Below are 26974 nucleotides of genomic sequence, written 5' to 3' on the forward strand. Positions count from 1 at the left end.
TGAATATCTGAGCGCTATGTCACAGGCTCGATGGCACAGCTGTGACCAAAGTGACTAGAGGATAAGGGAGATTTTGAATTTCTGCTCACACTAGTGGACAATGGACACTTTTGGATTGTGTGAGGCCCACTGAATATCTGAGCGCTATGTCACAGGCTCAATGGCACAGCTGTGACAAAAGTGACTAGAGGATAAGGGAGATTTTGAATTTCTGCAGACACTTGTGGACACTGGACACTTTTGGATTGTGTGAGGCCCACTGAATATCTGAGCGCTATGTCACAGGCTCGATGGCACAGCTGTGACCAAAGTGACTGGAGGATAAGGGAGATTTTGATTTTCTGCTCACACTAGTGGACAATGGACACTTTTGGATTGTGTGAGGCTCACTGAATATCTGAGCGCTATGTCACAGGCTTGATGGCACAGCTGTGACCAAAGTGACTAGAGGATAAGGGAGATTTTGATTTTCTGCTCACACTAGTGGACAATGGACACTTTTGGATTGTGTGAGGCCCACTGAATATCTGAGCGCTATGTCACAGGCTCGATGGCACAGCAGTGACCAAAGTGACTAGAGGATAAGGGAGATTTTGAATTTCTGCTCACACTAGTGGACAATGGACACTTTTGGATTGTGTGAGGCCCACTGAATATCTGAGCGCTATGTCACAGGCTCGATGGCACAGCAGTTACCAAAGTGACTAGAGGATAAGGGAGATTTTGAATTTCTGCTCACACTAGTGGACAATGGACACTTTTGGATTGTGTGAGGCCCACTGAATATCTGAGCGCTATGTCACAGGCTCGATGGCACAGCTGTGACAAAAGTGACTAGAGGATAAGGGAGATTTTGAATTTCTGCAGACACTTGTGGACATTGGACACTTTTGGATTGTGTGAGGCCCACTGAATATAACAACGCTATGTCACAGGCAGAAATTGGCTAGTGTATCACAAACTACAAGGTGTATGTAGAATTGGGCAGAATAGGAATCTCCCTAGAGTGCAGGTCTGTAAGAACGGAACATGTCCTCGACTTATTCTCACAGAGTGACACACTGATAGCTTCACTGTGGCTGTGATAACAGCCGTTACAAGGTACTGTGTGAGGAGCGTACACCGCTGTATGGTGTGAAAAAATGCACGCTCAGTACCTCAGCAGGACAAAAAATAAAAATTGGGATTGCTTTTAAAAAAGCAGTTTGCAGAGCAGTGGGTAAACAGCAATGCAGCTGTCAGGAAGCCTTAGAAGGCAGCCCAACAACCAACACCACTGATACACCACAATATAGCCTCCCCTTGCACTGCACACACAGTGACTGGTGTGTTGTACAGGCAAAATCGCTAGCAGCAGAAGCAGCTTTTTTTTCTTCTTCCCTGCCTAACGCTCTCCCTACAGAATCAGCAGCAACCTCTCCCTATGCTAAGATCGGCAGAAGTAAGATGGCGGTCGGCGTGCACGCCCTTTTATACCCCCTGTGACGCCCACCAAAGCAAGCCAATCACTTGCATGCCCTTCTGAAAGATGGTGGTGACCCGTGCCTATGCCATCACGTTGCCCACAGTGTCCGTGGATCCTGATTGGCTGAAAAAGAGCGCTAAACAAACTTTTGAAATGCGACTTTGGCGCGTAAGTCGCCGACCTCATGGCCGACCTCATCCTAGGGTCGGGTTTCGTTTCATGAAACCCGACTTTTCCAAAAGTCGGCGACTTTTGAAATTTTTCGACCCGTTTCGCTCAACTCTATTTATAACTGTTACACCCGGTCCCTGTCCTGGCTCTGCTCCCCGGTCTGCCACTGCCCCCGTAAATTGAACTTGTTTTTAATTTATAACTGTTACACCCGGTCCCTGTCCTGGCTCTGCTCCCCGGTCTGTCACTGCCCCCCGTTCAGGGCACTCACCTTGTGCCTTACATGCTGTCCCTGTGCAGCAGCCGGCTCCCTGTGTGTCCCATGCTGCTACTCAGCATTCAGTTCTCTCCCCTTCCCCCACCTCCTGGCGTCCCGTCGGCAGGTCTTCAGCTAAAGCTATTAGGGCACGCACGCACGCTCCCCTGGCTTCTTAAAGGAACAGCGTGCATTTTTCAAAATGGGTAATTATCCAATGGCAGCACACTGGCTGCTATTTCTGGCCTCTCCTCCATAGGGAGAGTGCCGGAGCAATGAGTATCAATCATTACTACATCTGGTACTGTTGCTAACATGTCTGCGCTGCGCTTGCAGTCTCTGTGCATTCTCCCATGCTATCTGTCTCCACAGAGTATCTGTTTCCTGGCTATCTCGGCTATCATCTGAGCAAAAGCCATCCCGTTCCGCCAACAGCCATCCGAGTCCGAGGACTGTGACAAGGTTACTGGAGCCAGCTATCTACCAACTACCCGGATCCAGGACACATCTCATTACGGACTCTGCTGTAACCACTGTTATCCCTTTTGGTCCCGCTGGGACAGCTGCCACATGTCCGGGGTCTAACTGGAGGTAGCACCTGTGTCCTCCGGGTATTCCACTCTGGTCCTGTCTGAGGGACTTTACTACGGGTACCCGGGGTTCACTAGTTACACCCCCTTCGGAGCCCCCGGACCGTGGTCCCGAGGTTCCACTTTAAAAATAAAAAACGAATGTGAACTTCACCATCTCTGCCCCCGCTTCCATTCGTTACAATAGCTAAAAAAAATCATCAATGTCTTACCTTTCAATTTCTTCTACTTACACGAAAAGAAGATTTTGCATTCACTCATTTGCTTCCTCTACGATAGTCTGCTGCAGAAGAACAGGAAATTATTGCAACATGCTTGTTCGGTCTTATTGCTTTCATGAGCATGTATTCTGGGAGTTAATGAAGTGTAGCATGATTCATTGGTTGATTAGATGTCTAATCAGTTAAAATATAAGAAGTATTAATTTCAAACCAAAGACATGTATGACCTTTCAGTGTAAAAACATATACGTAATTCTAAAAAAAATGTAAAGTAGAATACTAATTGGCATAAGTGATTTGAATTTAGGTCTGTGGGAAAACTGATGTAATGGCAACAATTTTAATCACTTTGTTTAATAAAAAGAGTTCTGCCTAGTTCAATCCACTGTGTCTCATTTCTGTGTAACTTGCTGTCGTCTCTTCTTTGGTCTACTCCATCTCTCGCTCAGCAAAGATGGAATACAGACTTAGATTATAGGAAGTAGAGACAGTTCTCTGAATTTCTCTGCAGTTTTCGAATGCATGGTTTAAAAAAATGATTAATTGATCATTTATTGCTAAACTGCAGGATGAAATCTAGGACTCAAAATGGAAGCTGAAGAGAACCGAAGATGAAGTTGAAAGGGAAAGTAAGTATACCATATGTAAGAAAAGTGTGGAGTAATAGACAAACAGGTATGGGTTCAAACATGGAATACCATATCTCCCAGAGAGTAAGGAACTGGAAAGAGCTTGTTAGTTTAAGATGGGTAACAATCAAGAGAAGAAGAAGAGAAAAAAGAGAGAGAGAGAATAGGAAGAGAGAGAGAGAAAAAGAAGAAAAATGGAGAGGAGAAAAAAGAGAGAAAAGAGGAGCAAAAAATCGAGAGATAAGTAAAAGAAAACATCCCCCCAAGTTATTTGAGGAGCATAGAGAAAGTGCATACTGTATTTATTGTGCTTTGCTTATACAGCGCTGGCAAAAATTACGGTAAGAGACCACTTTCAAATGTTCAGTTTGTCTGATTTTTCTTTTTATAGGTATATTTTTGAGTGAAATATAAATTGTTCTTTTAAAAACACATGTGACATGCACACATGTGAACAAGTCTGTTGGACAATGTTCACACCACCCGGGACTGAAACACAAATAAAAAGCACAGAATGATAAATGTGCAAAAATACCTTGCAGTAAGACATATGACAGTAGTCAGCAAGTGCTGATAAAAGGTAATAACAAATACAGGGTATTTAGTCGATACGTTTTTTTGCAAAAAAAGTTTGCTAAGCTGCTCCACCTCGTCAAGGTAACCCGTATCGAAGCAGTCCCTATCTAATGTATTTAAAACCTGAACATATGAACAGTGTCTAAATGAGCAGGATTAAGACAAGCACTTTCTAGTATGGGCACGTGGTGCAAGACAGCTCCTTATGTGCATGTCACACAAGAGAGGGGTGGGGTCTCTCAAATCATGCATAAGCACAAAAAAACTGGATTAAAAACACACATGTGACATGCACACATGTGAACAAGTCTGTTGGACAATGTTCACACCACCCTGACTGAAACACAAACAAAGAGCACAGAATGACCAATGTGCAAAAATACCTTGCAGTAAGACATATGACAGTAGTCAGCAAGTGCTGATAAAAGGTAATAATATGGGTTCAAACATGGAATACCATATCTCCCAGAGAGTTAGGAACTGGAAAGAGCTTGTTAGTTTAAGATGGGTAACAATCAAGAGAAGAAGAAGAGAAAAAAGAGAGATAGAGAATAGGAAGAGAGAGAGAGAAAAAGAAGAAAAATGGAGAGGAGAAAAAAAAGAGAAAAGAGGCGCAAAAAATCGAGAGATAAGTAAAAGAAAACATCCCCCCAAGTTATTTGAGGAGCATAGAGAAAGTGCATACTGTATTTATTGTGCTTTGCTTATACAGCGCTGGCAAAAATTACGGTAAGAGACCACTTTCAAATGTTCAGTTTGTCTGATTTTTCTTTTTATAGGTATATTTTTGAGTGAAATGTAAATTGTTCTTTTAAAAACACACATGTGACATGCACACATGTGAACAAGTCTGTTGGACAATGTTCACACCACCCAGGACTGAAACACAAATAAAAAGCACAGAATGATAAATGTGCAAAAATACCTTGCAGTAAGACATATGACAGTAGTCAGCAAGTGCTGATAAAAGGTAATAACAAATACAGGGTATTTAGTCGATACGTTTTTTTGCAAAAAAAGTTTGCCAAGCTGCTCCACCTCGTCAAGGTAACCCGTATCGAAGTAGTCCCTATCTAATGTATTTAAAACCTGAACATATGAACAGTGTCTAAATGAGCAGGATTAAGACAAGCACTTTCTAGTATGGGCACGTGGTGCAAGACAGCTCCTTATGTGCATGTCACACAAGAGAGGGGTGGGGTCTCTCAAATCATGCATAAGCACAAAAAAACTGGATTAAAAACACACATGTGACATGCACACATGTGAACAAGTCTGTTGGACAATGTTCACACCACCCTGACTGAAACACAAACAAAGAGCACAGAATGACCAATGTGCAAAAATACCTTGCAGTAAGACATATGACAGTAGTCAGCAAGTGCTGATAAAAGGTAATAATATGGGTTCAAACATGGAATACCATATCTCCCAGAGAGTTAGGAACTGGAAAGAGCTTGTTAGTTTAAGATGGATAACAATCAAGAGAAGAAGAAGAGAAAAAAGAGAGACAGAGAATAGGAAGAGAGAGAGAGAAAAAGAAGAAAAATGGAGAGGAGAAAAAAGAGAGAAAAGAGGCGCAAAAGATCGAGAGATAAGTAAAAGAAAACATCCCCCCAAGTTATTGGAGGAACATAGAGAAAGTGCATACTGTATTTATTGTGCTTTGCTTATACAGCGCTGGCAAAAAAAATTAAGAGACCACTTTCAAATGTTCAGTTTGTCTGATTTTTCTCTTTATAGGTATATTTTTGAGAAAAATGTAAATTGTTCTTTTAGTCTATAAACTTCTGACAACATGTCTCCGAATTTCCAAGCAATACATTTTCTTTCTGACAAAGAAAAATGGTGAAACTAAAAAAAAACAGTGCTTTCAGACCTCAAATAATGCAAAGAAAACAAGTTCATAATCATTTAGAAACAACAATACTAATGTTTTACCTCAGGAAGAGTTCAGAAATCAATATCTTGTGGAATAACCGCGATTTTTAAAAACAGCTTTCATGTGTCTTGGCATGCTTTCCACTAGTCTTTCACACAGCTTCTGGCACAAAAATGTAAGCAGTTCTTTGATGGCTTGTGACTTATCCATCATCCTCTTGATACCATACCAGAGGTTTTCAGTGGGGTTCAGGTCTGGAGGATGGGCTGCCCATGACAGGGTTTTGATGTGGCGGTCTCTTAATTTTTGCCAGAGCTGTATAGCACCATCCTATTTCCCAGGGCTTTATAGGCAACATCATCACTGTCTCCTTCGGGGCTAACAATCTAAATTCCCTATCAGCATGTCTTTGAAGTGTAGGAGAAAACCAGGGGAGGATCACCCAAACACGGAAATAAAGTATAAACTCCTTGTAGATGTTGTCCTTGAACCCAGTATCTCACACTGCACAGCAGCAATGTTAACCACTAGAGAAGGGTGATATTGAACAATTAAATTCGGGGTCCATAACAAAAAGCCTAGTGTTACCTGGAAGTCTGAGTTACTGTTTGGGTTCTGCACCCTGAACATCATGTTTTTACCATGATGTCATCTGCACAACAGGCAAGAAACACCAGCGCCTCTGATCAGTGGTAAGATCAATACTGCCGGTCAGAGAGTTGCGGTTCCCACACTGTGAGCCAACAACTGGGAATGGCAGTAAAAAAGTTGCTGGGAGCTGCAATCCTTAGCCGTCAGCATTATCATGGCTAGTTATTAAGAAATAATTAAAAAAACACTTCACTGTGAATTTTCTCATAGTGCTTCCAGTGATCGCATTGAGGTCAATGCAGTTGATCATCCCAGCTCACAGAGAAGAGCCAGTGAGAATGCACCTTCAGTGACTGGGGGATACCTCTATGATGTCACTCTTCAGCACTGAAGCTGCGCTCTCAGCACCTCATTGTGTCTTGGTTTTCAGCTTGGATGGTGCATCATGGCACCATACATGTTGTAAACCACATAACGTAGAGATGGATTACAGCATGGAACAGTATTGGATATCTTCACGTCGGACAGGTGAAGAATATGGTTGTTTATTATTTTTGTTTTTTTATAGGGGACAAGGTCTTCAATGGATTAACCGTAAGGTGAGTATAATAATTGTTTATCATTTCTTGTCTTTTACAAGAGACTTGGGCTTCAATGGAATAGACGTAAGGTGAGCATAGCTTTGCTTTTTATTTTTAATTAAATATGTAAAACGTGTAATGTGTAAAATGTGTAATTATGGGAGACACCAAAACTTTTTTATATATTTTTTTTAATTTATTAACAAGTACAGTACTGTTCCATCATAGCAACTGCTTATCTTGCTTTGCAAGTTCCATTGCCAGTGCCAGAATGATGAATGCTCGCAAGTTCAGCACTTGGCACTCTGGTGTTGTGAGTTCATTTTCCCCTTCACCATTGAGGTCTGATGAACTCCCTCTTCTGGTGAAGGAAGGTAGTGAGGCTGATTACCAAGCACCTGAGCAGAATGATGATGACTGGGTAACTGGAATTGCTGACTGGATATAAGACAGCCGACGCCCTTCTGCCTTGCGGGTGATTTCTCTGAGGGATTTTAGGAGACCAGTCTGATTCCTGCTCCTCAAAAGCTAAGTTTTCTGCTCTGCTTTTTGCATTTGTATTTTGGTTTTGTTTTGCCTTGTTTTTCTGGATTTCTGCCATTCCCTGCTGGGGTGAGCTGAATTCCTTTTTGCTCAGTCTTCAGAAAATACCTGAGTACTGATATAGTCTTTTTGAAGCCTAGCGTCTTCAGGGCTTTTTTCCCTATCAGTCTGTTGGCTCTGGTTTCTATAGGGTTTTGGCGGATTGCAGACAGCAGCTTTTCTATCCTGTCCTATTTAGTTAGCTTGGGCCCCATCATTTGCTCAGCCTATCTTTCTATCTGTGTGAGTGTTTTTTCATCTTGCTTCACCGTCATTATATGTTAGGGGCTGCCTATTGCTTTGGGGTCTGCTCTGGGGCAGTTTAGATTTCCATTTCTGTCTTTAGGCTATTTAGTTCTCCGGCTGTGATCGAGGGGTGTAGGGCACCGTAGGAACCCCCCACGGCTACTGCTAGTTGTTGTTGTTAGGTTCAGGGGTCTGCAATCCGATAGCTGCCAACTTCTCTGGTTTTCTGGACTTAGCTAGTATTTCTGTTTTTGCCTCCTACGGTGACTCATTCATAGCAGAATCACCTGCCATACCGCAGATCCTAGGGTACTCAATAGCAGGAAAGAATTGTAAAAAAAAAAAGTGTGTATAATTTTTCTTCTATATCTCTGAGGCCGTAGGGGGAATTTTTTTTCTCTCAATGGAGATAAAGCAATTGTCTGATCATGTGGAGCAGCTCGCTGCAGAAGTGCGGGGAATTTCCGCCTACCTTGCTCATTCACATGCTGCTGAACCAAAGATCCCTACTCCTGATGTGTTTTTTGGGGATCGGTCTAAATTTTTGAATTTCAAAAATAATTGTAAATTATTTTTTGCCTTGATGCCTAACTCTTCAGGGAGCTCCGCGCAGCAGGTTAAAATTGTCATCTCTTTGCTGCGTGGCGATCCCCAGGATTGGGTGTTTTCTTTGAAACCAGATGATCCTATTCTGACTAATGTGAATGCATTTTTTCAAGTCTTGGGGTTGTTATTTGACAAACCTAATGCTATTGATCAGGCTGAAAAAACCCTTTTTGCATTGAGCCAAGGTCGAGATTCTGCAGAATTGTACTGTCAAAAATTCCAAACGTGGGCGGTCCTTACTTCCTGGAATGATAATGCCTTGGCAGCTCTCTTTCGGAAAGGTTTGTGAGAAGCTGTAAAAGATACTATGGTGGGATTTCCTGTTCCCTCTGGTCTTGACGATTCTATGTCATTAGCCATTCAGGTTGATCGGCGTTTACGTGAATACAAGACTGCACGAGAGGTGTTGCCACCTGTTGAACAAGTGTCGGAACCTATGCAATGTGATAGAGTTTTGTCCAGGGAGCAACGTCAGGAGTTCAGAAGGCGTAATAAGCTGTGTTTTTTTTGTGGAGATGCCTCGCATATTATTTCTGTCTGTCCTAAACGAGAGAAACGTTTTGCACACACGTTTTCTGTGGGTGGTGTTCAACCTAAGTTTCTTCTGGCAATTACTCTGATCTGCTCCCTGTCCACATTTTCCGCCAAGGCTTTTGTGGATTCGGGAGCAGCCCTGACCCTAATGGACTTGGATTTTGCTAAACGTTGTGGATTTCCGATGACACCTCTGCGGACGCCTATCCCTTTGAGGGGAATTGATGCTACTCCTTTGGCAAAAAATAAACCTCAGTTTTGGACCCAGGTGGTAATGCGGGTCACCCCAGACCATCAAGAAAATTGCAGATTTTTGGTGTTGCATAATTTGCATGATACCATTGTTCTGGGGTTTCCCTGGTTGCAAATTCATAATCCAGTTTTGGATTGGAAATCTGTGTCTGTGGTGAGTTGGGGTTGTCGGTGTGCCCTTAGTGAGGCTCCGGTTTTTTCCACCTCTCCTCAGTCACATGATGTTCCTGACTATTTGGCGGACTTTTATGATGTATTTAGTGAGAATGAGTCTGCGTCTTTGCCTCCTCATAGGAGTTATGACTGTGCAATTGAACTGAGCCCGGGGTGTAAATTTCCCAAGGGTCGGCTCTTCAATTTATCTGTACCCGAGCACGAGGCTATGCGATCCTATATTAAGGAGGCATTGGAAAAGGGTCTTATTAGACCATCATCTTCACCCTTAGGTGCCAGTTTTTTTTTCGTGGCCATAAAGGATGGTTCATTAAGGCCTTGTATTGATTATCGTGCCCTCAACAAAATTACTATTAAATATCAGTATCCGTTACCCCTGATTTTGGATCTATTCTCCAGAGTTAAACGTGCTTGCTGGTTTACCAAGCTTGACCTCAGGGGGGCGTATAATCTTATCCGCATTAAGCATGGGGATGAATGGAAGACGGCGTTTAATACTCCGGAGGGACATTTTGAGTACCTGGTGATGCTTTTTGGGCTCACTAATGCCCCTTCTGTCTTCCAGTGCTTCATGAACGACATTTTCCGAGACTTTTTGGATAAATTTTTGATTATCTATCTGGATGATATTTTGATCTTCTCCAAGCATTGGGATTCTCATGTGGAACATGTTCGCACTGTGTTCCGGATCTTGAGGGAGAATTCCCTGTATATCAAAGGATCAAAATGCCTTTTTGGGGTACAGAGGTTTTCATTTTTGGGATTTATTTTGTCTCCGTCAACTATTGAAATGGACCCGGCCAACGTACAGGCCATTTATGATTGGGTTCAGCCCACTTCTTTGAAGGCCCTCCAGAAGTTTTTGGGTTTTGCTAATTTTTATCAGAAATTTATAGCAAAATTTTCTAGTATTGCCAAGCCATTGACTGATCTGACTAAGAACGGTGCTGATGTGTTGAATTGGTCTCCGGAGGCTGTTTCTTCCTTTCAGGAGCTGAAGCGAAGATTCACTTCTGCCCCAGTTTTGCGGCAACCTGATGTCTCACTCCCGTTCCAGGTAGAGCTGGACGCTTCTGAGATTGGTGCAGGAGCGGTTTTGTCCCAAAAGGATCCTGTAACATCTAAAATGAATCCCTGTGCTTTCTTTTCCCGAAAGTTCACTCCATCTGAACGTAACTATGATGTGGGGAATCGGGAACTGTTAGCCATGAAATGGGCATTTGAGGAGTGGAGACATTGGTTGGAGGGAGCTAAACATCAAGTCGTGGTCCTCACTGACCTCAAGAATTTGATTTACCTGGAGTCGGCCAAACGCTTGAACCCTAGACAGGCTAGGTGGGCCTTGTTTTTTACACGTTTTGATTTTGTGGTCTCTTTTCTTCCTGGCACTAAGAATGTCAAGGCAGATGCCCTCTCTAGGAGCTTCTTTGCTGATTCTCCTGTGGTGACCAAGCCTGCTACCATCTTAGGCGAAGGGATAGTTCTTTCTGCCATCTCGCCCGATTTGAGACATGCTCTGGAAGAGTTCCAGGAGGACAAACCTGAGCGTTGTCCCAGTGGAAAGTTGTATGTTCCTGACCAGTGGAAGAAGAGAGTGATGTCTGAAGTTCATTGCTCTGCATTGGCTGGTCATCCAGGTATTTTTGGTACTAGAGATCTGGTGAGTCGGTCTTTTGGATGGCCCGCCTTGTCTCGTGATGTTAGGAATTTTGTGCAGCCCTGTGGGACTTGCTCCCGGTCTAAATCTTGTTCTCGCTCTAGTGGGTTGTTGATGCCTTTGCCTGTCCCCAGGAGGCCATGGACCCATATTTCAATGGATTTCATCTCTGATATGCCTGTCTCTCAGAGAATGACAGTTATTTGGGTGATTTGTGATAGGTTCTCTAAGATGGTTCATCTTGTACCACTCTTTAAGTTGCCATCTTCCTCTGAGTTGGTGCCCCTGTTTTTGCAACAGGTGGTTCGCTTGCACGGGATTCCTGAGAACATTGTATCTGACAGAGGAGTTCAGTTTGTGTCTAGATTTTGGAGGACTTTCTGTTCCAAGCTGGGAATTCAGTTGTCCTTCTCCTCTGCTTTTCACCCTCAGACCAATGGGCAGACGGGGAGAACAAACCAGACCTTGGAGTCGTATTTGAGATGTTTTATTTCTGCTGATCAGGATGACTGGGTTTCATTTTTGCCCTTGGGCCGAATTTGCTTTAAATAATAGAGCTAGTTCTGCCACTTTGATGTCACCTTTTTTTTGTAACTTTGGGTTTCATCCTCGATTCTCTTCAGGGCAGGTGGTGCCTTCTGCCTGCCCAGGTGTTGACACTGTGGTGGAGAGAATGCACCAGATCTGGGAGCAAGTGGTGGATAAGTTATCTCTCTCCCAGGAAAAGGCCCAGTGGTTTTCCAACCGACATAGGACCATTGGTCCCCAGTTTAAGGTTGGTGATATGGTTTGGTTATCATCAAAAAGTATCGCTATGAAGGTGGCTTCTCCTAAGTTTAAGCCTAGATTTATTGGACCTTACAAGATTTTGGATATTATTAATCCGGTCTCTTTTCGTTTGGCTCTTCCTGTCACATTTAAAATCCATAATGTGTTTCATAAGTCCTTGTTGAAGAGGTTTTTTGAACCAGTTGTTCCTGGGGTGGCTCCTCCGGACCCTGTATTGGTTGAAGGTAACATGGAATATGAGGTAGAGAAGATACTGGATTCCCGTCTGGCTAGACGGAGACTCCAGTATTTGGTTAAGTGGAAGGGTTATGGTCAGGAGGATAATTTCTGGGTCTCTGCCTCTGATATTCATGCCAAAAGATTGGTGCGTGCCTTTCATCGGGCTCACCCTGATCGCCCTGGTGGCGTGTATGAGGGTTTGGTGACCCCTCCTCAAGGGGGAGGTACTGTTGTGAGTTCATTTTCCCCTTCACCATTGAGGTCTGATGAACTCCCTCTTCTGGTGAAGGAAGGTAGTGAGGCTGATTACCAAGCACCTGAGCAGAATGATGATGACTGGGTGACGGGAATTGCTGACTTGATATAAGGCAGCTGACGCCCTTCTGCCTTGCGGGTGATTTCTCTGAGTGATTCTAGGAGACCAGTCTGATTCCTGCTCCTCAAAAGCTAAGTTTTCTGCTCTGCTTTTTGCATTTGTTTTTTTGGTTCTCTTTTGCCTTGTTTTTCTGGATTTCTGCTATTCCCTGCTGGGGTGAGCTGAATTCCTTTTTGCTCAGTCTTCAGAAAATACCTGAGTACTGATATAGTCTTTTTGAAGCCTAGCGTCTTCAGGGCTTTTTTCCCTATCAGTCTGTTGGCTCTGGTTTCTATAGGGTTTTGGCGGATTGCAGACAGCAGCTTTTCTATCCTGTCCTATTTAGTTAGCTTGGGCCCCATCATTTGCTCAGCCTATCTTTCTATCTGTGTGAGTGTTTTTTCAACTTGCTTCACCGTCATTATATGTTAGGGGCTGCCTATTGCTTTGGGGTCTGCTCTGGGGCAGTTTAGATTTCCCTTTCTTCTTTAGGCTATTTAGTTCTCCGGCTGTGATCGAGGGGTCTAGGGCACTGTAGGAACCCCCCACGGCTACTGCTAGTTGTTGTTGATAGTTTCAGGGGTCTGCAATCCGATAGCTGCCAACTTCTCTGGTTGTCTGGACTTAGCTAGTATTTCTGTTTTTGCCTCCTACGGTGACTCATTCATAACACTCTGGCATTCAACAGTCCAGCACTGGAGCTATTATGTGAACCAGTGGCCTGAACTCAGGTAAACTTTCTTACCAGATTTCACAGTCACCGGGTTTCCCAGCAACTGCGAGGCCTGAAAACTTCATGGGAAACTTTGAGGGACATATTAAGGTTACTGGATTTTACAGCTGTTGAAACACCTGGAAGTTGAGAACTAAGGTTACCTTGGGTGTGTATTTTACTGTACTTGCTAATAAATAAAAAAAAAATAAAGGAAAACAGCAGCTTGAGGTCCACCGGCTGAGAGCTGATGATCGAGGGCAATATCCCTAAAGGTTTCCAGGCTATTAATACCATCTCACAGCTGTTTGGCTATCCTTTAGTGGTTATTTTATGAAGTGACCATAGAAAAAAATGATGTAGGGTACCCTCATAATTTCAAACCAGAAAAGGCTAAACCGACAGCTGTCGACTGATATTAATAGCCAGTGAAGGGGCCAGGGAAATTGACCGTCCTCCCAGGCTAAGAAAATCATCCTTCTGCTGCCCCATAAATGGAGCATGAATTAGATGCACCAAATCTGGCACTTAGCCTTGTTCTTCTCACTTGCCCTGTGACGGTGGCAAGTGGGATAATAGTTGTGAGGTTGATGCCAGCTTTGCATTGGCAACTGACATCAAGCCCAATTGTTAGTAATTGAGAGGCATTTGTAAGACACCCCATTACTAACCTCAAAGCAAGTTTGGAAATAAACACACAGTGTGAATAAAATCCTTTATTTGAAATAAAAATCAACGCCATGTTTTACACATTTATATAAAAATAAAAAGTAAAGTTATACTCACCTTATTATTAAAGCCATTGTCCCATGTAAAAACTGAAAATATTAAACAAACATATACTCACCTTAAGCCGAATCCATTGAAGCCCATGTCCTCTGTAAAAAAATAATAAACAACCACATCTTTCACCTGTCTTATGTAAATATAAGTTCCACGACAATCCTCATAATTTGGATAGTGGTCAAATCAGTGAGGTGACCACTATCAGCGCCAGCCGGGAATAAAGGAGTCTGCGTCTTTCATTCAAATAAAGGATTTTATTCTGGTTGTTCTTTTTTACAGTCTAACTATGGGGTTAGTAATTGGGGCATCTTATAGATGCCTTTCCATTACTAAGCCCTGGGCTTGATGTCAGTGGCCATAAAACAGCTGACATCTACCGCACAACCATTAGCCCACTTGCCACTGCATTAGGGCAAGTGCGAAAAGCCTGTCAAAGCACCAGAATTGGCTCATCTAATAGATGTGCCTTTTCTAGGACAGCTGCGGCTGCATTTTTTTCAGCTGGGGAGTGCCAATATCCATGGCTCTTTACCAGTCTGAGAATATCAGCCCTCAGCTCTCTGTTTTATCTTGGCTGGTTGTTAAAAATGGGAGGACCTCATACCATTTTTTTTAAATTATTTATTTAAATAATTGAAAAAATGGCATAAAGACTCTTCTGCTCTTGAAAACCAGCCATGATAAAGCTGACAGCTGAGGGTTGCAGCTTGAAGATGTCAGTTTTGCCTGTGCTGGTTATCAAAAATAGAAGAGACCCTACTTCATTTATTTTTAAATTATTTATAGCACAGGTACCGACAGATTAATACTCCCATAAGCGACACCTGCTCTTGCTGTTTTCAGCGAGAGCAGGTGTAAGCTGATAGGAGTAGTACTCTCTCTTCAGCAGACACCGGAGACCAGAGGTAACCTTTTTACCTCCAGTCACAGCTGCTGGCTCACTCTGTCATCTGATAGCATGGGAACTGCAGTTCTCTGACCTACAATAATGATATTAACGCCGATCAGAGCCTGTGTTTGCTGTGCTGTCATGCACCTGACAGCATGGCAAACAACAGGTGTTCAGGCCCCCCATTCATCTGAATGTGGTCTGGCTCTGGGTTCGGGTACTGTTCTAATGCCTAAACCAAGCTTCTTTAGATGTTCGGGCGAAGCCGCTGGACCCAAATATCCAAAGGTCACCCATCACTACTAACCACTGAACCACCATGCTACATTATCTATGTTATATATCTATGGGTTAAAATTTGCGCTATATATATCCTGGAAAAAGGGGGGGGTGAGGTAGCACCAACAAATATAGATATCCTATGTGGAAAAATATGGAATAAATTGTGCAGAGCTATATACAGTTTGTTTAAGAGGGTAAACAAAGGTTTAATTACCTTTATGTAGGCATATGCCCGCACTGCTGTAGTGGTCCCAGCTTTAAGAAAGGTCCTTTTGAAAGCAGGTATCTTTTTTGTGCAAGACCGATTGTACTAGCATAAAGTACGGATCCTTTCCAGAGAGGGGTGGAGAAATGATAATGCTCTTAATCTATTGGGGCGCTGTCTCGGCCGGTGACAGACTTCCCCTCTGGAATTTGACACACTGCCACGTGAGAGCAGCGTAGGCACAGTATCTGGAATAAAGCCAGCAAGGTGCAGAGAAGCTGCAGGACCATGCGTGACATCACGGACACGTGATGACTCATGTGACTGGCTACGGAGCGCACAGAGGACCAAAATCAAATGCTTTTCAGAATCACACTGATTCCTTCATCAGGGATGGTCCAGTTAATGCTGTAGGCGCTTTATATACCATGCAAAACCTGTAATCTTGCGTTATGTGTTAAAAGCAAACAGTTCAATTTCGCTATTGAGGCCATTTGGTATTAAGGTGTCAAGTTCAAAGTCCACCTGCTTTCTTCTCTAGACATTTGATGGATATAGTTCCCTTTCTTCCAACTTTTCTTAACTATTTTAATCCCAGTTACTATAATAACTTTAAGTGAGCCTCTATGATGCAATAAGAAGTCATTTGATAAAGGATGGCCCATTTATCTATTACTAATATTGTGCAATTGCTCCCCTATCCTCAGGGTCATTGGGCGTATAGTTCGCCCTATATATAATTTACCATAGGGGCATTTTATGCAATATATTACCCCCTGCGTGGTGCAAGTGAAAAAGTCCTTAATCTCAACAACAGTAGAGTTGTTGGAAATACTAAATTGTTTTTTAGTATCCAGTTTTTTTCACGGTTGACACTTTCTACATGGATAAAAACCAGAAAGAACTTGTTGCTGATGAGAGGCGGATAAAGTTAAGGGTTTAGAAATAATGGGGGCTATTATGTTGCCCCAGTTGTTAGCCTTCCTATATATAAATCTGGGTCGTTCTGGTAGTTCTTCTCTAATGACTGTATCTTCTTTCAGAATACCCCAGTGTTTACATACAATTCTCTTAAGAATATTAGCATTGGAATTGAATTGGGTGATAAAGGGAACTTCATCAGTTAATGAATAATTACTTTTTTTCTCTTTATTCTGGAGTAATTGTTCCCGTGGCCTGTTTTCCACCAGCTTTCTTGTTTCCATCAGCGAATTTATATCATAACCTTTGTGATAGAATTTCATTGTTAAAGTATCTGCCTCTGAGTTAAAATCCTGCGTTTTTGAACAGTTTCTATGGGCTCTTATGAGTTGGCTCTTGGGAACATTTATAAGCCAACTTGGGAGGTGGCAACTATCCAAGGAAATCTAATTGTTTGAATCTGTGGGTTTATTGTAGGTTTGGGTCTGAATTGTATTTTACTCTAAAAAAAAATTTAAATCTAAAAAATTAATTTCTTTAGTGTTGGTGGTGGCGGTGAATTTTAAAAAATAATGATTTTTAAAAAATAAACCCACAGATTAAAACAATTATATTTCCTTGGATAGCGTTGCATTAAAGGGCAAGACATACTATCCTGTCCATGGTTATATGAGCCCGGGTCACCTGAACGGGATAGTACGTCAGATGTCGGAAAGGGGTTAATGGATCACACTCGGTCTGCATTGCAGTTAGCAGTGGGGTACCGCAGGGGTCGGTGTTGGGTCCGCTTCTGTTTATCATATTTATTAATGACCTTGTAGGGGGCATAGAGAGTAGAATTTCAAGATTTGCAGATGACACTAAACTCTGCAGGGTAATCAATACAGAGGAGGACAATTAAATATTACAGGAAGATTTATGTAAACTAGACGCTTGGGCAGATAAATGGCAAATGAGCTTTAATGGAGATAAATGTAAGGTCATGCACTTGTGCAGAAGAAATAAGATGTATAATTATGTGCTTAATTGTAAAACACTGGGCAAAACTCACTGAAAAAGACCTGAGTGTATGGGTGGACGACAAACTCACATTTAGTGGCCAGTGTCAGGCAGCTGCTGCAAAGGCAAATAAATTAATGGGATGCATTAAAAGAAGCATAGATGCTCATGAGGAGAACATAATTTTACCTCTATACAAGTCACTAGTGCGATCACACTTAGAATACTGTGTACAGTTCTGGTCTCCGGTGTATAAGAAAGACATAGCTGAACTAGAGCGGGTGCAGAGAAGAGTGACCAAGGTTATTAGAGCAATAGGGTGGTCTGCAATTACAAGTTATTACACTTGGGATCATTTAATTTGGAAAAATGAAGGCTTAGGGGTGATCTTATTACACTGTATAAATAGATGAGGGGACAGTACAAAGACCTTTCTAATCATCTTTTTACTCTTAAGGCCCTTTTACATTTAGCGATGCACCAGCGATCCGACCAGCGATCCGACCCGGTCAGGATCGCTGGTGCATCGCTAAATGATCGCTAGTGAGCTTTCACACAGAAAGATCTCACAGCGATGCAGCAGCGACGCAGGGGACGATACTTACCTTTCACACACAGCGATCCTGACGTCCTCCCACCCGCGTCCAGGGTCACTCGTCTCACACATCAGGAAGTTCAGCAGGAAGCAGACGACGAGAAATGGAGCCGCCCGATCTCGCGCGATCAGCGATGGACATCGGGGGAGCCGGTCGGAGGTAAGTATCACACATAGCAATATCGCTAGCAATATCGCTAAAACGTCACAAAATCAGTGACGTTTTAGCGATATTGCTAGCGATATCGCTATGTGTAAAACCCCCTTTAGACCTGTGACGGGGACAAGGGGGCATCCTCTACATCTGGAGGAAAGAAGGTTTAATCATAATCACAGATTCTTTACTGTAAGAGCAGTGAGACTATGGAACTCTCTGCCATATGATGTTGTAATGAGTGATTCACTACTAAAATTTAAGAAGGGACTGGATGCCTTTCTTGAAGAGTATGATTTTACAGGGTATATACACTAGATTCCTTGATAGGGCATTGATCCATTGAACTAGTCTGATTGCCGTATGTGGAGTCAGGAAGGAATTTTTTTCCCCAATGTGGAGCTTAGTGTTTGCCGCATGGGTTTTTTTTGCCTTCCTCTGGATCAACATGTTAGGCTATAGGTTGAACTAGATGGACTTAAAGTCTTCCTTCAACCTTAAATACTATGTTACTATGAATGATACTAGCACGCTCGTATGCGTCGCTGAGAGCCTTTTAAACCCAAAGCTCCAACCAAATAACTCACACCCAGCTGGCCGTCACATCGCCCATGGGCCAATCCAGAGCTGCCACATCACCAGAGCAGCTAATGTCCGACCATCTTTAAGAGGCGAGGACGCCACATCACGGATATGCTCAGTTAGGTGATCTCTGGACTTAGACTACTGAGCGCAAGGTTGCACCTGAATAACACTGGTTACCATAGACTTGGCTGGAGAGCCAGCAGTAACCAATCGTATATCACAAGCCCGAGCAAGCCACTAGGACTCATGTCTGTGCTGAGCAGCACCTGCAGCGGCTGGACCAGAATGGGAGACCACAACATTAGACAACTCCTGGGATCCATCACGCACAGCAGGAGAATCCTGATGCCTAACACTCAGTAGTACTTTATTAACACACTAAGAACAGTTTGACTGAATTGATTCTCAAGATCCATTCGAGCAGCTGGGTCTGTAACCTCTGGCTGTTGTACAGAAGTTGTGAGATCTCCTTCATCTAAGGCTACTCTTTTTACTTTTCGGCATATTATATAGCTCATCAGGCCGGCTAATTAAAAAGAGGGTGCCGATGCCAGGATGTAGGAGTGTTTCCTCATGATTCCTGTCTAGTGGCCATTGATCACTGATCTGGCTGTTGGACTGGGGCTTTGGAATCAATTTGCACCCACTCAAAGAGACATATATTTTGTATTGACGAGCTTGCAACCATTTGGACTATAACATTATATGACTATTCATTCAGAAAATAGCAACAAAAAAAAAAACATCCTGCCTTACGCAGTGTGAAATAAAAAAAAATTATAAACTTGAATGTTTTACAAAATGGCACCAATAAAATTACACTTTATTATGCATAATATAAGCCCAACACAAACTGTGTACTTTGAAAAAATGTAAAAAGTTATGGCTGACAGAGGAAGATAACAAGACTTTTTTTTAAAAGTTTTTTTCTTGTGCAGAAGGAAAAACACAAAAAACAATTATAATTTGTGTATCACTATAATTATATTGACCCATATCTTAAAGGGAATCTGTCACCCCTTTTTTGAGATATCAATTGTGTGTCACATAAGGATTCTCTTAGTACTTTTGCTTTCCCCTGACCCCGCACCTTTCATGCATAAATGCCTTTTTTATATCTGTTCAGATGTATCTAAACTGCCACGGTCCGGTCCGATGGGCAGGGTTTATTCACCTGCTCCCCCCTCCCTGTCTTGCTCTACACAAGAAGAAATGCGTAGAGCAAGACAGGGAGGGGGGAGCAGGTGAATAAGCCCCGCCCATCGGACTGGACAGCGGCAGTTTACATACATGTGAACCGATATAAAAAAAAGGTATTTATGCATGAAAGGTGCGGGGTCAGGGGGAAGAAAAAGTACTAAGAGAATCCTTATGTGACACACAATTGAATGATATCATTACATGATATCTAAAAAAAGGGGTGACAGATTCCCTTTAAAAGAACAAGAATTCATCCTATATGACAAACACCATGAACACATCCTACAACATTCTGCCAGAATTGCAGTTTTTGTCTTTTTCAACTCATAAAAATTTAATACAAATCATATGCACTCCAAAATGCTGCCAGTGAAAACTGCATTTTGGAATGCACGAGTGAAAAATTAAATAGCTCCATTGATGAACAACTTTAATTTTATGGTATTTAGAAGACAGAATGAATTAAGGGGAGGTGTGCATTATCAACCACTACTCCATTCACACAAGGCTCTTCAAAAATTTGTTGTCAAGTTTGACGGTGGCCAAAATAGTTATGACCTGAGGGCTTGTGATGTATTCCCCTATCAAGTAGACATAGAATAACTTCCAGACTTGGTAAAACCCTGTCAACAATTCAGTTCTGTAGCACATGAAAAGCATAACATTTAAAACAAAAAATGAAGAATTGCTGTTTTTTTGCTTCAGACTCAATCAATAAAATGAAAGTTAGGTATTAAGTTGAAGTATCAGGGTATAAATAGTCATTTTAATAGACAATGTTTAAAGGTAAACAATTAATACAAAGTGTACAGAGAAACCGGGCTGTCAAAAAATGGATGGCAGCAATCCCGATGCGCGTTTTGTGTGCTTCATAAATGACGCTTTGAAAAAGCATTATTCAAGCACATAAAATGTGTGTTGGGATTGCTACCATCCTTTTTCATGACAGTCCATTGGTGTTTCTGATTTACTTATGGTTCTCATGCATCTACTTGTCTATATGTACACTTTGTATTATTTTTTTACCTTTAAACATTGTCTATTAAAATTGCAATCTATGTCTTGATATGCTGTTTGCTCCTGTCTTTCTCATGCTATTTTGGAGAAGGTTTTTTTTGCCTGTGACCCACTGCACCAATTCCTCTTGCAGTGTCTCACATCATTATGAAACTACTGTATGTTGCCTGTTTCTATTAAGTTGAATTAATAAGATGAATCTGGCTTACAATATGACATATCATTTGCTTGTGCTGAGCTAGGAGAATGCTGTGTAAAAACATGGAGGCAATAAATAAAAGAAGAAAAAGGATAAATGATTAAGCATGCGATGTGACTCGAAACGCGTTGATGCCACCCGTTGTGTGAAGAAGCCTCATTTTATCCTTCACTTTGTATCCATGTTCATAAAGGCTGCTCACTTCACAGTTTGATGAGCTAGATCCTTGCTCTTCTTTCATTGATTAAGTTGAATGCAACCCAAAATGGTGTGACATGCAGATACAACTTGTCAGGCTTAAAAGCAAGCTATTGTACAGCAAGGTTAAAAATAAAATAATGATGATTGATCCTGGAATTTAAAAAAAAAGATATGTGGACATTGAAGCCAAAATTAGTCTACTACTGTTGAGGTAGGGCTAAATTAACCCTTCACGGTTGAGCCAGTGATGTCCAAATTAGTTCACAGGGCATTGCTAGCAACTGGGAATGACCACACGGAGACGGGGGTCTCTGTACGGGAGGATCGAGGCAGATCACTAAGCCCCTTTATTTTAGTCACATCTTTTATAATCTTTTGCTTAATTATGCAAGGTTCTCAAGTACCAATAGCATCATTTCACTTTGTAAGCCAATAATATTGCAAGAAAACCGGAAACTACATATATGTCCGTACCTAAATAGCATAGAAAGTAGTGGCATATTCTTCAGAGTTTTACACCTCCGCCTCCCTTATCTTATACAGATGGGAACAGTCTGGTTTCATGACAGCCCATGCCAATTATAAAAATTTATCTTACAGCAACAAAAACGGAGAAACAAAACCTCCAAAGAATGGATAAAACGAAACTTCAACTCTGATTTTAGTATTAACCCTTCACATTCCCCCCTAGATAAAAATTTTTTAACACATATGCAGCATCAGAGGTGCTATCCCAAGCTAACAGCTTGAGGGGTACTGGTCTTCACATGACTGATGCCGTGTTATCAGTCATGGCTGTCGCGGCGCACCCGTCCCCCCTGTATATTGCAGTTCACGAATAACAATTTTTGATGACCGTGGTGGGGATCTTTTGTAGGTAGCCATGTGCTTGGCTTCAACATCTTCATCAAGTAGCCTTTTGAGATCGGTGCAGAGAAGAACAGGGGCAACAACACCTTTGGTATCGTCATTAGCTGTCTTAGTGCAGAATTTCCTAATACATACAGAAACGCACCAAAGAACAAGTTTTAGTATCACATAAAGAACAAAGATACAGGCAGCAATGTGTAACAAGCTCTGTAAGATCCCAGCTATCCAGCCCCCTATTCCCTTAAACCAATTGGCTGGATTGAGAAAGGAGAAGGTGTCTGACCACCAACTGTCCTTATTACGATCATTGTCTTTATCGTATTAATCTCTGAGTCATTGAATATCTTCTAACTTTAACTTCTAACTTCTACCAATAATAATAATAATATGAAAAATGCGGAAAACCAAAACATTATGTCCCCTTTATTTGCTATTGACTTGTTGGGTGATGAGAAGAACTTGATAGGGACCGTCATACAAGGGTTCTAGTCTGTGCTTCCTGACATGCCTTTTCACGACTACCAAATCACCAGGCTTCAGGTTATGACAGGTGTCGGTTTCTGCTGAATCTGGAAAAGAAAAGGTAACTAGAACATAGGTGTTAGCAAGATTTTTACTAAGCAGAATAACATATTGAACAGCACGGTCAGTTTCTTCTGATAACTGCTAAGGCTGGAAATTTGCAACTGGGGGCCTAGCACCAAACAATATCTCATATGGAGACAGGCCATATTTTGCAATAGGGGTAGTACGAATATGGTATAGTACAATGGGTAGGAGCTCTGGCCATGGAGCCGTAGTCTCCTGCATCATTTTGGTCAATTGTCCCTTCAGTGTGCCATTCAACCTCTCAACTTTCCCACTGGATTGTGGGTGGTACGGTGTATGTAGGGCTACAGTGGATCCAAGCATTGTCAGAACTTCTTAGTACACATGAGAAGAAAAGGCCGGGCCTTGATCACTTTCAACAACTTCTGGAACCCCATATCTTCATATAACTTCCATCACCAGTTTCTTCGCTGAGGTCTTTGTAGTCATGTTGGTAACAGGGAATGCTTCCGGCCAACTGGAGAACCGGGGCCCAGTAGGATTTTTGCACCAGTGCGAGGGCCTGATTTTTTCCTCGATATATAGGTCCATGTGCCCATATGGCAATAGCAAGGTACATCCGCTTAGGGAGACACACAAGTCGGTCCTTTTTCCAGAGACCATTATCCATACATGCCCCATCAGTCTTCCATTGCTTCACCTCTTCCTTTGGAGACATTCTCTGCATCATCATTAAGCGGTCTCGCAGGGTTTGACAGAAAACTTCAGTCTGCTGTAGATCCTCAGGTTCTTGTAGGGTCAGTGCTTCTTGTAACTGTTTACGCTGAGAGCGTGTGGTCACCATAGTTGGTATGGTTGGTTCAACGGGTAAGAGAGCGGCGGCTTTTGCTTGCATATCCGCAAATGTGTTGCCAACAGTCTGTGGACTGGTCCTAGGACCGTGCGCCTTAACTTTGATAATGGCCACCTGAGTAGGTAATTTGATTGAGTCCATGAGGGTTTTAACAGCTTCAGCATTTTTCACTGGGGTTCCGGCAGTGGTAATAAACCCTCGATTGGCCCAAAGAGCCTCAAAATCGTGAGCAATACCAAATGCATACCGTGAGTCCGTGAATATATTAGCGCGTCTGTTCTTGGCCAAAGTACATGCAGTAGACAGAGCCTGGAGTTCTGCTTCTTGTGCTGACTGTGAGGGCGGGAGCGCAGCTGCATGCGCTACAGTGTCCTCTGTGGTAACAGCGTATCCCGTGTGGAATCTACCAAACTCATCAGCATATCTTGAACCATCCGTGTATAACACCAGATCAGGATTTGGGAGTGGATTCTCACTGACATTTGGTGGAGTAGCTGTTTCTTCAGTCAGAAGTTGGGAACAATCATGTTGGAGGTAATCCTCATCACTGCCATCTTTCCTTATAGTTCATTATGCCGTCTTTCAAAGCATTGTAAAGGGGTTGCATTATGCGGGATGCATCCGGTATCCACTGACAAAAATAAGTGCATAGTCCAAGAAAACGCTGGAGTTCAGTTTCATCTTTTGGGAAAGGAAGGGAGCTGACAGCTATTTTTCTTTCTTCTGCGAGGTGTCTGGCACCCTGAAGGAGACAGTGACCCAAGAATATCACTTGACCAAGGCAGAACTGAAGTCCCGAGGCTGAAACCCGACAGTTCAGTGCTGCCAGATGCTTAAGGAGGCTAACAGTGGCAACAATGGCAAAAGACACCTGCTCATATTTTTTTGCAAACTGGTTGGGACTGTTTTGGGCCCCTTGTGACATAACTGTCCATATTAACTGTCAATCCTGAAAAGTGAATGCAAATAGAAACTGACAGTCTGGGTGTAACGGAATGCTAAAGAAGGCATTGGTAAGATCGATGACTGTAAACCAAGCAGCATCCTGGGGTATCTGGGACGAAAGAGTATGAGGATTAGGCACCAGGTTTGAGAAACACTTTTACTGGTTCTACAGGCATTTTCCCTATATCATTTGACCCTTTTGACCAGAGTTTAGATGGTATCTCTGAGAGGTATGGGGTGAGTCGTTGATCCTCAGGCAATATTGGGGGTGGATCTGGGCCTATCAGGGCCATCATAACCGTAAGAAGGGCATGCAAAATACAGATTTCCTCACTGTCTTCATCTACATAGGGATTATATAACAATTAAAACCATCTGCCCATCATCTTGGAATTGTATTCTGGAGCGGAACTGTGATAATAAATCTACCCCCAGTAAATTTACTGGACATGTGAGAGAGATCACGAACTGAGCAGTAACGAGAATTAGCATGGAGGGGCTGAGGAGCAGGGTTCCCACTAGCTGAAGTCTGAGGGGGGGGGTACTGAAGCAGCTGCTAGCTTGCTTTTTTTTTTTCTCTCTCTCTCTCTCTCCGGAACAGAGTAGGTTAAAGTCTTATGAAAACATTTTTTTTTTTTCCTCTGGATCGGGTGAACGGGGATTGAGGCTGGCTGCGGATAATAATAGGTGCCGTGAGCAGAGGTGGGGGCTGCGACTCTCGGTCTCCTTGTACAATTGTCATCTAGCAGGGAGACCTCTTGCTTCAAATCATCACTTTTAACTATTTCCCTGACACATTAATATCAATCTTAGTTCCTTCTTAACCAATCACATTCTCAATAGGGATGGGCGAATCCTGAAATACTCGGAATCGCTAGACTCTAACGAGTCCGACTCGGAAACTCGCTACTCGTTGCGAGTCTAGCGAGTCCAATGTTAATGAATGGGGATGCGAGTATTGCAGCGATTCCTGTGCTGCCATTTTTTTTGTTCCGCTTACTTCCCGCATGTGGCTGTGCACACCATGCGGAAAGTAAGCAGAACAATTGCGGATGGTACCCATGGTCCGGAGGAGAGGAGACTGTCCTCCGGGCTTTGGGCACCATATCCCTGTAAAAAATAGAATTTAAAAATAAAAAATATTGTTATTCTTACCCTCCGACGTCCCGCGCAGCCTTCCCGCCTCTCCACGCATCCGTTCCCAGTAGTCCTTTGCGAAAATGCCCGCGATGGCGTCCGTTCTCGCGGGATCGCGAAGTCTCGTGGTCATTCTCGCGACGTCATCGCGAATTACCGCGAGACATCGCGATCCCGCGAGAACGGACGTCATCACGGGCATTTTCGCAAAGGACTACTGGGAACGGATGCGTGGAGAGGCGGGAAGGCTGCGCGGGACGTCGGAGGGTAAGAATAACAATATTTTTTATTTTTTTTACATTTTATCTTTTACTACTGATGCTGCATAGGCAGCCTCAGTAGTAAAAAGTTGGTCACACTTGTCAAACACTATGTTTGACGAGTGTGACCAACCTGTCAATCAGTTCTCCAAGCGATGCTACAGATCGCTTTGAAAACGCTAGCATTTGCATTGGACTCGTTACTGTGCGAGTAATCGCTTGGAAACTCGCAGAGTACCGACTCCTGCAAGTCCCCTACTACTCGCAGAGTAACGAGTCCTAACGAGTAGATTCGCCCATCCCTAATTCTCAATTCTTTCCTGTACCACAACACTTTCAGTCTTTTTCACAGTGTTAGACATTTTTCCTTTTTTTTCCACATAGCAATAAAAACAATCAGAATTCACTTGCTGTTCAATTTCCACATAACCTTCATTATACAATTCATGTGCCAAGCCACGGAATTCCTCAGCGCCTTTAAGTAATCCATCATCAGTCAACCTTTTAACTCCTTCATCCCATAGCGTAGGCTGCAACCTCCCGCCCTTAGGAAATCCCAGAATCGAAAATATTTTTCCTGCATTCCTGACACTTCTTTCCTCGTCTTTGAATCATAAGACTTACAGTATCTGATCCTTCACACAATTCCAAACTTTTCTTTTTCTTCCACAGAAACTTAATTCTCTCCTTTAGAGCTAAATATCCTGACAAATTGTGCACAATACTGGAGCAGCCGTCTCCGTTTGTTCCACAGGGTCAACCCCCTCTGGGAAGCCCAAAATTCGCGGTACTCAGTGAAAGGAGGAGGGCGTCTCAGACTATCCCTCCGGACACCTCTGGTGTTTTATATATATATATATATACAGTATATATATATATATATCTATATAATATCTATATATACCTGAGTTACGTATCCTACCCATCTTCGATCACATCACCACGCCCAATTACTAATAATGATCGGGAATTTCAGGATATTTTGACTATAAAGAGAGTCACAATCACTGGTCAATCCGGGGTGTCCGTCCCTTATGAGGTACGGTTCAAGCACTGGGCCCCCAACGGGACTACACCTCTATATGATTCCACCCATGAATCACCCCACCAGGGGACAAACCTCAGATCCTCTTTGCAGCAACAAGCACAGGAAAACCACACCAACGGTCAGTCTGAACAGTATAACTGCCAACTTACCGTGGTTGTTGTGGGGGGTGATCAGTCCCAATTTTCCAGCAC

The 26974-nt window shown here is 42.7% G+C and overlaps 1 protein-coding gene across 1 annotated transcript in view; it reads right to left on the minus strand.

The window, feature by feature from the left end:
• Nucleotides 1-2761, minus strand: part of LOC141084904 (formyl peptide receptor 2-like) — a 35208-nt gene extending 32447 nt beyond the window's left edge. Inside the window, exon 1 of the mRNA XM_073569855.1 lies at nt 2695-2761. The gene's annotated coding sequence lies outside the window, so the exon portion shown is untranslated. The remainder of the gene's footprint in view (nt 1-2694) is intronic.
• Between the last annotated feature and the right edge of the window lie 24213 nt (nt 2762-26974).

This window comes from Dendrobates tinctorius, unplaced genomic scaffold, assembly GCF_039654945.1.
Source record: "Dendrobates tinctorius isolate UK_male_01 unplaced genomic scaffold, ASM3965494v1 ptg000028l, whole genome shotgun sequence".
Classification (NCBI taxonomy): domain Eukaryota; kingdom Metazoa; phylum Chordata; class Amphibia; order Anura; family Dendrobatidae; genus Dendrobates; species Dendrobates tinctorius.